The sequence below is a fragment of the Haliaeetus albicilla genome, chromosome 4 (genome assembly GCF_947461875.1).
Source record: "Haliaeetus albicilla chromosome 4, bHalAlb1.1, whole genome shotgun sequence".
NCBI classification, from domain to species: Eukaryota; Metazoa; Chordata; class Aves; order Accipitriformes; family Accipitridae; genus Haliaeetus; species Haliaeetus albicilla.
Window position 1 is genome coordinate 27,357,083 of NC_091486.1, and position 12,384 is coordinate 27,369,466.

The 12,384-nt window shown below is 37.3% G+C and overlaps 1 protein-coding gene and 1 long non-coding RNA gene across 9 annotated transcripts in view; one reads left to right on the forward strand and one right to left on the reverse strand.

The window, feature by feature from the left end:
• Nucleotides 1-12,384, reverse strand: part of ZNF385B (zinc finger protein 385B) — a 179,503-nt gene that overhangs the window by 89,872 nt on the left and 77,247 nt on the right. The window lies entirely within an intron of this gene.
• Nucleotides 852-12,384, forward strand: part of LOC138685115 (uncharacterized) — a 51,705-nt gene continuing 40,172 nt past the window's right edge. Inside the window, exon 1 of one of the 2 annotated variants that reach the window (XR_011324355.1) lies at nt 852-984. This is a non-coding gene — a long non-coding RNA (uncharacterized lncRNA). The remainder of the gene's footprint in view (nt 985-12,384) is intronic. The other variant, XR_011324354.1, reaches the window with a different exon arrangement.

Below are 12,384 nucleotides of genomic sequence, written 5' to 3' on the forward strand. Positions count from 1 at the left end.
ACCCTGGGAGAGAAAAATCTTCTCTGAAACACAATTTAAAGAAATGTGTGACAGGGCAGGAAATAAAAGGCTTCCATTTACAAGGTTATATGGAAAGACCATTTTATAGGGGGAAGACTTCGGAAAAGATTGTTCAATAAAAAAAATCCACATGGAATTCAAAAAGAAATAAAGCAAGAAGCTGATAACTTCAAGGTCAAGTTGTATTTGAAGATTAACATATATTCACAAATTATGAGGAATATGAAAGGGTGTGCATTTCAAGCTTAGTACCTATTCACACAAATTCCCTGAGAGAGACTCTGTACTAGCATCTATGAGTCTAGCCTAACTCATTTAAGGACACCTGAGAAAAACCCGGACATATAACTTCCTCAGACAAAGTGTAAGTCTTTCTTTCACAACACAACTAGATTTAAAAAAAACCCCAAATTAATGCCCTCACATAACTATAGAGAGTTGATTTGCAGTGATAGATGTTTGCCTAGGATTTCAGCTCCTATATTTCCATTTTAAGTATCTTGAAGAAGGACAATACCTGGATAAACTGGGGGGTGAAGGAGTAGGGCACTCAGACTACTCAAGTACAAAGGAAGAAATGCATTTAAGATGAAGGGTAAATAGAAGTCAAACATATAAAGTTGTAGAAGGGATCCAATCAAATTATGAAAATGAAGAATGATGCAGAAACTGGCAAACACACCCATAAATCATCTAGCAACTTCTAGCAATAAAGAAAAAGCACAAACTTGACTGTTATCTTGCTATATTAGTTTAGTACTTCCTCGCTGCATCTTAGTGAGAGGAGGGATTCCTTGGTGTGAAGGCACTGATGCAGGAAGCCTTTCCGTCGAGAAGTTTGGCAGAGAGAAGCTGCATTCCTGCTCAGAGCAAGGGGCTCTGGGTGGAGCACAGCAATGCTGTTACAGCCACCATGCAATCTCCTTGCAACAGCTCAAATTAAGAAACCTTGCTGCCCTTTCAGTAAGTCAATCTTTCACCTTTTTGTTTCTTGTGGTGTGAACAATCATTCCAGATGTAATTTAATAGGAGTTTGTGTGTCTTCTCAGAGGTCAGTATCAGGTACTGCATTATTTATGTTCATGTTTCCTTAGGGAATTAATCCTTAGGGTATCAGGGTTTTAAGATTCTGATGAAAGGTCTTAAAATTCCCCCTGGATTTGTATTTGTAGTTGACAGTATTATGTAATTTTTAAGTACTGAATGACTCACAATTGCATATAAAATACTGACTTCGTAGAAACTTGTTATGCTTCTTAATATTTCTTACGCTGTCCTTGCTCTAAGGGTCTAGGATTTCAATCCCTGGTGTTTGGATTTACAATAAGCAATTCCTCTCTTCCAAGTAGAAGTCTTTCCTTTGGTTAATTTTAAAAAGCAAATACGGTGCCGAGATCCTCATTTTTGTTAGACTTGCGTAACTACATCTCAAAGTATTTCTCAAACAGCTGTAACAAAAGGATTTCCCAAATCTTACAACTAGCCCTCCAACTATGAGCAAAATAAATCCCTAGGTTTATGGACTCAGCATGTTAAATGTATCTGGATGAACCTTTCCTATTTAGACCAATTATTAGAAAGTTTTATCATTTGTTCTGTGGTTAGTTTTTCTGCAATCAGCTCACCCTCCCAGTCCACAAAGGCTGCTCATTTCTTTTAACTCAAAGAGCTACTCGGATCCCAGTAATGTATCTTTGAAACATTAAGACTATTACTAGCTTCTTAAGTATCACTACAGTTCAGTAAGTCTGTACTTTTATTTTAATTGGATTCCTGAAGGGGAAGAAAAAGGGTTATTTAGTTATTTTTGTTTGCTTGTTTGTTTTACTATTATTAAGCTGTAACAGGATCCCATGCCTTTCATTACCTGATACTATTTCTCAATGGCCAAACTTGAACAGGGAATCAAAAAGTAAAATGATACTGTTCTTAATGTCCCAAGAGCAGACAGCTAAAACAGTAAACTGATACCATTTACAGCTGCTAGAAGTAAGCATTTGGCTTAAAGACCTTTCACGTAATCTAACAAATGTTTCAAGTCACCACATACGCACAGAGTATGCCACTAAAAGTAACTCCAAGGAAGGAGTTACAGGAGCACAAAGGAACAGCAGTAACCAAATGGCGGAACACCGAATGTCACCTTTATGAACCCATTGACCAGGACAGGAACCACGGACTAACTCCACTGCAGGGAAAGCACAGTTCAAAAGGTATCTATGAGTTGACTAGATACAGACAATTTTGAAATAAATATTTTAATGAGGTTATTAAGACCCTTAAATGCAGCCATAGAACACCACTCCTACTGCTATTACTAGGACTAATTTAAAAGGAAATTAGTATCTGTACCCCTCACTGCACCACGAATGTTTGAGGCATAAATACTGTAAGCAAAGAATGTCCCTTAATTTGATACACTGGAGCATAATTAGGAATGATGGGATGGAAGAAATGAATCGTATTCCTAAAGCTTAATATTGGGAAAACCATTATCCAAAACAACCTATCCAATAAAGCAGAAGGAGAGTGTCCCATGGGAAAGGCAGGAAAGGCAAATAGCTTAGGACTTCTAAAGAAAGATCAGAAAATAATGGAATTAGTGAGTGCAGCCTATTTTCACATGTTTCAATATCAATTTCACTTGTGTTTCAATTGTATTTTTAATAATAAAACTTATTAAAATGTATTTTAAATGTGATAATTGCCATCATTTTAAAATTTAAAGAGCACGGAGCCACAGAGTAATCATGTAGTCTCTAACACTGCTGATCTTAAAGTATATCCTTTACTATTGAGTATGCTCAGTGAAAAGCTGATTGATTTTGTTCTATAGCTGGATTTCTACTTAATCAGAAACTCCCCATGGACTCCTTTGCACTCAAGATGCAAAATCAAAATGAAAATGCCCTCCCTTCTAAGATTTTACTTCTTATTCATTTAAATTGCACAAAGATCAGATTTTGTAGTTTGCTGAGCCTATTTCTATTCTCACATATGCCCTTGTCCATTAGATTAATTCCACTAGCCTCAGAGGATTCACACGGGTAAAAAATAAAGACTGAGCAAGCCAGCCACAAGACACTTGGAGCTGAAGCTTACGCCCCATGACAGACTGACCTGCAGTACATTAGGCAACTGATAGGCAGTGGAGATGCTGATCAGCCTTTTGTTTTAAAGCATGTCAGAAATACAATATACCACTTCAGAGGCCAACTCCTCATTCCACTGCAGTGAGCTGCAAAACTTCCAACAAAGCCAAAATTACAAGCTAACAATTTAAGGGTAAAGAACAACATTCACGGGGAATCTTGTAAAACCTGGTCACTCAGCTTTATAGCTCGGCACATACTGTAAGCTGCAAGAACACTGGGGAAGAGAGATGGACACCCTACTCCTTTACGTCCAAGTATTCCCTGTATCTTTTACTGGCTGAACAGCTACCCTTTAGTGCCATCGAACTCACATAAACATAGAAATTACTTTTTCAGTTAACCTGTAGGATTGAATCTATCCTTATTCCTCATCTTTTCAAAAGCTTTAAACACTTTGAATTACTCTCTTTTCATGTCTGTAGTGCCCTTAGTTTCCTATAGTTTTAAGCACGCATGGAGTAAATCTTCTTCCCACTACTAGGGATAACCCTACTCTCATCTTGACTGTATCCTCTGTGGGTTTTTTTTCTTCCAGAAACCCCAGTGCTTCTGTAATTCTCTATCACAATGTTCTCCCTACCTGTTCTGATGTTTCTTCCTCCCTTCAGTTTCAGACAGTACATTAAAAACAAAAAAGTTGCAAATACTTCACTCATACAATTCTCCTTCTCAGCCTCAGCCACAGACTCACACTTACCCAGAACTTGAAGTTTTAAAATGCACATCTCCAAAATGGCCTCTCTTCCCAGGCACCCTAACTAAAAAATCTACTATTTACAGAGAAGCACTTTACCAAGTTATCTGTAGTTCTGGAGATGTGGGACTACCTGAGAGAAAATATGGCTAGCCGAGAGAAATCTAGGCTTTTGGATTAAACTAAATGAAGCTTCTTGGTTTTGTAAAAACATGGGAAGGGAGAGAGCAGGGATTTAGGAAGAGCTTTCACCATGGACATTACCTTTCAGGACAAAATTAATGAATTCCTATGAGGTTTTTTGTGCTTACCAAAAACCTGAATAGCTAAGCAATACATATAGGGATGTTCAAATTTAGGTCTTTGAACTATTGCTATTTCTTTAGGACTTGCAGCCTTCTTTTTCTAAGTGAGTAAGTTTAAAAAGTTCATAAGTGAATGTCCGATAGTTAGATTAATATTCAGCGCTCGAAAGGGACAAAATATGCTTTCCAGTCAGCCATGATTTTTCTATGATTTACTCATACATGCACTACTTTGGTTCTCTGTCAGAGATAACCTCGCCCACCCACAAGGCAGGGCTGCTTTCTTTTTCTGCTGTGCTACTACCTGTCATTTCAGGAAGTTGGCAGCAGCTTTTCAAAGAACTTCTCGAACTATTTTTAGACCTATTATTGACATTTCTACCAAAGTTTCAGCTGTGCCACCATGACACAGTGACAGACATTAATATATGGTATCTCAAGTCACTAAAGAGCAGTTGTTAATATCTAGAAACTGATTAATTTTTACCCAGGAGACAAAGCACATGTATCAACCTAAGAATAGCCCTGGAAGCTACTGCCAAACACAATCTCTAATCTACATAATCCTCTTAAATTCAATCTTAAAAAAGAGAGAATAGAACTTGTTTATAGTAGCACGGAACTTCCAAAATATTTTCAAACTCTTTAAAGGTGGAATTCTGGGAGAAACAATGCTTTAGCTACTTTTCTGGGATTAAGAATTAGCTGCTTTTTCAGAATTCTTCTAATTTGGTATCTACCCTTAAGACATGGGCTACTTTCCAAAAAAAAAAAAAAAAAAAAAAAAGCAATGTAGAACACTATATCTTTTCACATCTTTATTTCAAGGTAATCATTGGATGTTGCTTTTTAAATATATCGCACTTTCTAAAGGAAAAGCTGGCCTATGGCTAACTCATTAGCCTCTTGCCATAATTATTTCCTTCTGTCCTCTAAGTCTAATTTGATGAAGGCCTCCTGATATATGTCAGCAAGAACTACTTTCATAAGAACACTGTAGGACTGTATCCCTAAGTAATCTTAAGTAACATAAAAGTAATTTAAGTCTCCAGAGTCTGCAATAGTTATAATTCTATTTTAACAATTATATATAAGGATGTATATATTTCTGTTTATTTACAACAATGAACAAAACAAAGTACATTAATTGAACACAACTATAGAAGTATATGACAAGTTTAGGGGTCTTAGGGGTTGGTGTTTTGTTTTGGGGTTTTACTTTTATTCTTATCCTTTTCTCAATCAAAACAAGCTATTCTATAGGCTTAAGACAGACACCATCCAAGCTGTTAAGCAATATGGTGGTTTTGTGTAATATGGTAAAAGGTATGACTGCATGCTTTCCTGAGCATGAACAAGAAATACAGGTAACAAGAAGCAAGATCCGGTGAGATGAACTTGAGCATTCTTTTGCATCAAGCAAATGTCTTGACATTTAACAATCCATGTGTTGTTGTAGAATGACAAAGAGGAAGAGTTCAAAAAGACATTTTCTTTCCTCCATTCTGAAAGTTTTCTCTTTCTTCAGATTACCCATAAAATCTAGAAAGAACAATCTGATTCTTTAGTCATCAACTTCAGTTTAGTACAAAGCACAGCATCACCAAGGACACACATTTTAGTTACTGTCTAAATATCTGCTAAAAATGGAGGAAAACTTACTTCAAAATATAATTTCCCTACATATGAAAGTCTCTTTTTTTATTCTAGTTCCACACAAGCACACCCATACAAGCAGGATGCTAAATAAGAAAGCAATACCAAATGGAGCTCTGCATAGACATGAAGATCCAAGTCTGCTAACAGGTGGGTTTTGAAAATAACATACCAGAAGTACCATGTAAATGCTGGTGAGATGCCTCGTCACTTGTGGATAGCTGCACTTATTGCTTTTATATCAATCTCTTCAAATAAACGAATCTGCTTTATCAGGGAACGCTGGACATTAGTTTGGATCTATGCCTAAAGGGTATATACAAAAAGTTCTTTGGGAAGCACTGCCCTTTGAAACGTGCAAGTCTCAGATACATTTCTCTTTGGTAATAACTGTTAATGAACTTACCTACTAAAACAGATTTCAGTCACAAAGACTACAAAATTTGGTTTCATAACATAAGCTGAACTTCACTGTCTGGCTTGTATTACTACAATAGGCAACACATTTAGAGTAAGTAGGAGGTTTGCACACTACTTTTTATTGTAAGATCACGTTTTTCAGTAGCTTATAATTTGTCAGTCTGTTAGTTAAAGTTTTCCTTGCCTACTTTAAATTTTCATTATTGTTTTAAATTTCAAGTCACTTCTGAGAACAGCTCTTATAAATAACTGGAGGACATATACGCTTGAACAAAGAAAAAGTGGTAGACATCAATCAGTTAGGATTACCTGATGCTGTCCATTGCAAAGTGTTCTTAAAATTTTGGGGGAACTTCTCGGGTTTCTGTTGACCATTGATATTTGGAAGAATCTCCTAAGCCTAATCTTTGGTTTATTGATGTACCTTCAGAAGTGTTAAAAATGATCTGTTCCTACCCTCACCTTTGCCCCAGAGAGATTTCAACAACCTACGAAAAACACTGACCAATCTCAGAAAGGCCAGTGCTACTTATAAAGCTTATGCCATACCCGTGACCTTCACACACTTGGTCCCCTACAACCACTGGAACAGTGAAAAAGACCACCAGGGTAAGAGAGCAAAATGTCCACTCTCAAAACTGAAATTTAGCACAGTGTCTCAATACCCCAGCTACCTCCTCTCCTTCCAATGGACAGGTCTCCGCCAGGGGTATGAGGACAGGCAGGCCTTTCTCTCAACCATTCTTTGCAGGTAGCATGTGTCATTAGCCATTGTTCCTACTCACAGAACTTGGAGAACAACAACATTTTTCAGAGTCCTCACAAGAATGATGTTGGAAACAAGAGGAACCAAGACAGGTTTAGCTTCCTCTTACATGTTCTTGGATTCAGCAACTTTTTGCTTGAATTGAAAATTGCTAACTTTTATTGTCAGATAATATTATAAGCCCTGTAGATCAGAAAATAAGAAATAATAAGTATACTGTCTCCTGTCCCTTTCTGGTTGCACCAAGGTCAGTTGTGTTCTTGCTTCCCTTTGCCTATCTGCCTGCAGTAAGGCAGAACTTCTCCCTCGAGGCACACAGGACAAACAGAAACAGACATCACAGCAAAGAATTACAGGAAGATGTAAGTAAGTCATACATAAAGAAACTCCTTATCTATGCCAAAGCAAGCTGTATCAGGATCAGATTTTTCCTTGACTAATCTTGTTTAGAGTCTCACAAAAACACTAATGAAAGACCTGATCAAAATCCCAGAAATTAAAGCAGGAGAAAACTGTTCCAAATATAACATACTTCTAAACAATCCCTTGTTTTAATTGCACAACTCCAAATCTTGGCCAACAAGGTTCCGCAGAATTCAAGCCAAACCCATCCCCAACAGTACACATCTAACTAAAAAGAAAGTTGTTGTTCAGATAGATCCTACCTTCTTTTACCAGTTAAACCAAGTTTTGTAGGAGAGAGTACTGCTTGTCTCTGTGTCCATTACCCTATTGATTGTTGTGTAAATATTAGGCTTCCTGCTTGTGGAGAAACTACTGCAAAGTTTCTTTCAGTTCTGTTTGCACATTTCAAACTTGTGCGTGGTTTAGAACAAGGAAGTTTATGTAATGTTCCCAAGAAAGTGCAGTACATCATGGCTCATTTTAATTCAGGTATGAATACATGACACAGATGAATTCACAAAACGCTCCTTTCATCTGAAATTTAAGTAGTAACCCTTTTTCAGCCGAAGGTTTAAGCAGCTTTAAGTGATGACATGATTATATTTTCCTGTTTCTTTAAAGCAGTACTGGATAGGAACAGCTTAGGACGAATCTTTGCTGAATTTATTCAAATACAAATACACCATCAACTATAAGGATATTTGAATAAGTCATTCCAAAAGATCTCAAAGTTCTCTACAGCTATAGAATATAATGATTTTAAACTTTGCTCAAAGCATTTTAGTATTGCAGTGCATAAAAGCAGCTTTTCCCCAAAGGCCAAATTTTCAAGTACTGAACAACCCCAAATATCTGTTTGCAAAACCAAGAAATCTGTACATGCATCTGGGATATTCACCTATCTAAACACAAACCTATGACGCAAATTTTATTTGCGCACTGCCCTTTACCAGTGCCCATCACTGAAATTCTTGCTTACTTGTAAAGCTGGTTTCATCCTTCCTACAGGGAAAGCTTTTTAAATTACTATTACTAGGAAGTATCATTAGAAAAGTGATGGTGGAATACTTCTGTGCTTCTGGATTACCCCTCTTTACCCAGACACCTCCCACAAGTTGAGAGTCCTGTTCAAACACCCCCTTTCCAGGACCCATTCTGACCCCCATTGCTGCCTCTTGCCCTTATGACTCAGAGCCCTGTGCCTGCTTCCCCAAAAGCATAGTCAGGCGTAGTCACTGCCACCGGCAAGGGTTAGACATTTTTCCTCACCTGGCAGCATTTGTGTTGCTCAGCTCCTGCCAATATTCGTATCACCTTTGGTGTGCAAGCTTCCCAATTTTATTGGGTTTCCCCTCTCAACAGAGTATCTCTTTCAGCTTAACAGAGCTGCATGTTCTGCATAAAACACTTTTGATGAGTTAAAACTGGGATTTTTTGGTTGGTTGGTTCGTTTGGTTTTTTTGGTGGGTGTTGCTTTTGGGGATTTCCTTGTGGTTTTTTGCTGGGGGGGGAGGGGGAGTCCCCACTTTCTGGATAGACAGAATTTTCTCTATCTTTTCATCACATTGCAACTGTCCCCAAAGGCTTGACTCTCACTTCTTTCCCTCAGCTTGCAAGTCATTTTTCCAGGACAGTGTCAGCTTGGGCTTGCCATCCCCTGGCCAAAAGTGGCAGACAGACGATGCCTGGCCAGCACAGACTGCTTATTGCCTCTGTCTTGCCTCCCAGGAGTGAGGAAGAGCCCGAGATTTTGGGGTTGTCTGCATTGCCCAGTAGCCGTTTGCTGTGGACAATGCACAGCAGTCTGGCCCACTCTGTGGGCTGTCAGATGAGCCACACTGGAAAACCAAAGATAAATGTGAATCTAGACATTACCATGATAATGGTATCCCAGGGGAATTATGACTGGTGATGTTTAACTATGCATCCTGAAGGTGGCATGGAAGGTGTGGACTGTCCCAAGTTCAGAGAGAATGAATACATTTCTAAATACAGAATGCTGAAATCACGAGTGAGCAACAGGAACAACCAAATTGCCAGATTTCTCTCAGACTTCTCTGTTAAAACCTTCCTCAAGATTTATTTCTTTGCAACATGGCAAATTATTATCATGACTATGTCTGAATACACAAAATGACACAGAGAAGCAAAGGTCTAGAAAAATCAGAGAGCATTTTCCTACCACAAAGAATTCAGCACCCAAGCTGTAAAACTATGATCATCAAAACTTAAGCACATCACAGACACATATATGGAGAGAAAGAGAACAAGAAATAAATGCTTATGAAATAGCTGTATTTGCAGTCCTGAAGCACCTACAAACATGCAGCCTAATTTGCTGAAATCTGAGCAATTTAACTAGACTAAGATAAACACTGCACTAATCCTAAATTCTGCCTAACAAAAACATCTCCCCAGGCCATTTTCATGCCTTTAGAAAGTTAAAACAAGGTGAAAGTAACCAAAAATTATGGTCAATGGATACATATCATTTTTAGTGAAAAAAAGAGAGATAAAAGAATTAGTTTTAAAAGCAATGGAATCCTATGAAACGGAATTTGCCACAGCCTAAGGATGATCAAACTTACACAGAGCAGAGGATATATAGAGATATATATCTCTATATACACAGAGCTATAACATTCAATTCACAACAAATGAGCATTCTCTTAGTATTTATTTCAACATCTGAAAAAACTACCAATGACATTCCTCCAGACAAGGTTGCCTTGTACAAAAAAAAAAAAAAATTTTAAAATGTTTTCTACAAGCTAATCATCTAACTATAAACAGGACTTTGAGGATAGGAGAGCATTTATGTTTTTGACCTAACAAGGCATCCTAAGAGAAACTTTCTGAATGCACCCTGCATATTTTTAACATTGCAGCTAAGCAGTACAGTGTAATCTGCAACATATTAACATTTCATAAGCTCAATAATTTGAAGTTGTTCTTTAAAATACACATGAAAGCATTCCCTATTTCAAATGCTATTACTATTTATGGTTATTGAAACTATTATATAACATAATATCAGTCAACAGGATTTAGCGGCATAATGCTAAAAGGAAATTAAAGACATACAATAATCAAGCATTAAATTTTTACAGCGAACCATCAATATGCTCACAAATAAGAAATAAATTATTTTAATATTTAAGAAACATATTCTTCCAATGGGCTTACTAACAAGATTTTTCTTTTATAGCCTTCCTTCAGAAAATGTCACGATTACCATCTGAACAGGAAAAAAAAAAAAGATAAAGTTCAAATGCTGATTTTGGCATTTGTGTTTCTCTGACGTAGTTTACCTAAAGATAAAAAGTATCTGAAAAAATAGATCACAGGCACCCACAGTGCTAATATTTCGTAATGCAACTACTCAGTTCCTAAACTGCACCAAATGAGCACAGCTTTCACTAATGGATTGCTATTAAAAATAAATTAGCAAAACAGTGCATGTATTTCTCCTTCCATTCAGCTGGAACAAGCATGCAGCGTTCTCTTATGCAGCTAGTTGAAAGACAGATTTCAACCTCCACATGGAATTACTTACCCAGAAGCATGTTTCTCATCTACAGTTAGTTCAGCAGAATAGAAAGTTCTGCACAATAGATCTAGCAAAGGGAACGTTCTCACAAGCTCCTTTTTGACTTGGTGCAAGTCTTGAGTCGAGTTTGAACTCGAGCTGCTGAGAAATATGCCTGGCCCCATAAAGCTTCTGGGACACTTTCCTTCACTCTCATTGGTGAATGATACCTCTTCAGAGTATGTAGAAGCGATGCAGAAACAAGCAGTAGCTGGTGCCACCTTAATTTGAGGTAACAAAACCATAAAAAAACCAGAAAGTCAACACTTCACTAAAGTTTTAAAGTTATGTATTTTAATATGTCTGTTCTACAGTTGGTTTTAAACTAGTTGCCTATCTTTGACCGAGGGAAAAACTCCCCACAGAACTACTGTATTAGAGTAATACAGTAATACAGTGTACCAAGGAAAACGTAAATGGTAGGCTAAATTCAAGTTTTGCAAAAGCAAATGCCCCATCTTTCCATAGTGATTGATTACATCACAGCTGAATTTGTCATCTCAGATACAAAAGACTTCCTTTAAAGAAATACCAGCAGGGAGCTAGTTTGGGATTTTTTGTTTAGCTCAAAAGTCACCTACAAGACTAATATGGACACGGAATAAAAACATTTAGAATACCACTGCTACCACGGCAAGTACCTACTGTCCACTAAAATCCACCACAGACTCTTTTTGCATGATTAAAATTAACCTCTGTTACGAAGAGAAAAAAAAATCCTCTTCCTATTACGAAAGCAAACATCTGAAAGCTGGGACTCAAATAATAAATTTCTAACTGAAAGAGGTTCCCATGCCCTGCATCCCCTCACTTTGGGATGTGCTGTGTCAGTATACTACAACTGGGGTCTGCGCAGAACTTCTGACTCTTCAAGAGAATTTTTCCAAGACCATCCCAGTAAGGATAGAAAGAGTTTTATTAAAAAAAAAAGAAAAAACAAATCCAAGAGCATTAGGGACAGATTTTTATCTGATGCAATTTGCAGCTGCAGTAATGTCAGATTAATTCCTCATGGAGAAACTGAAGATTATGGAAAAAACCTTGTATATAACCCTTCCACTTCACTGCTTTGCCTTAAATGTATAGAGTTAAGATTTACTTGATTTCCTTGTTCGTTTTTTACAAAAATGAAAGGATGGGAGGAGCGGTAGAAGAGGACTTTGAAAAGCAAACTACTTGGAACAAAATTCCACATACCTAGATATACTAGACAAAATTTTTGTGAACAGATTAATTTTGTACACGATCCTTGACAAAACATATTGTTCCAGTGACGACACTCCTCTCTAGGGTGTGACTGCTGGTTACTCAAAACAGCACATATGAAACTTTAGCTTAATCTTATTTTATTCTACAACCTCCTACTTCTCATT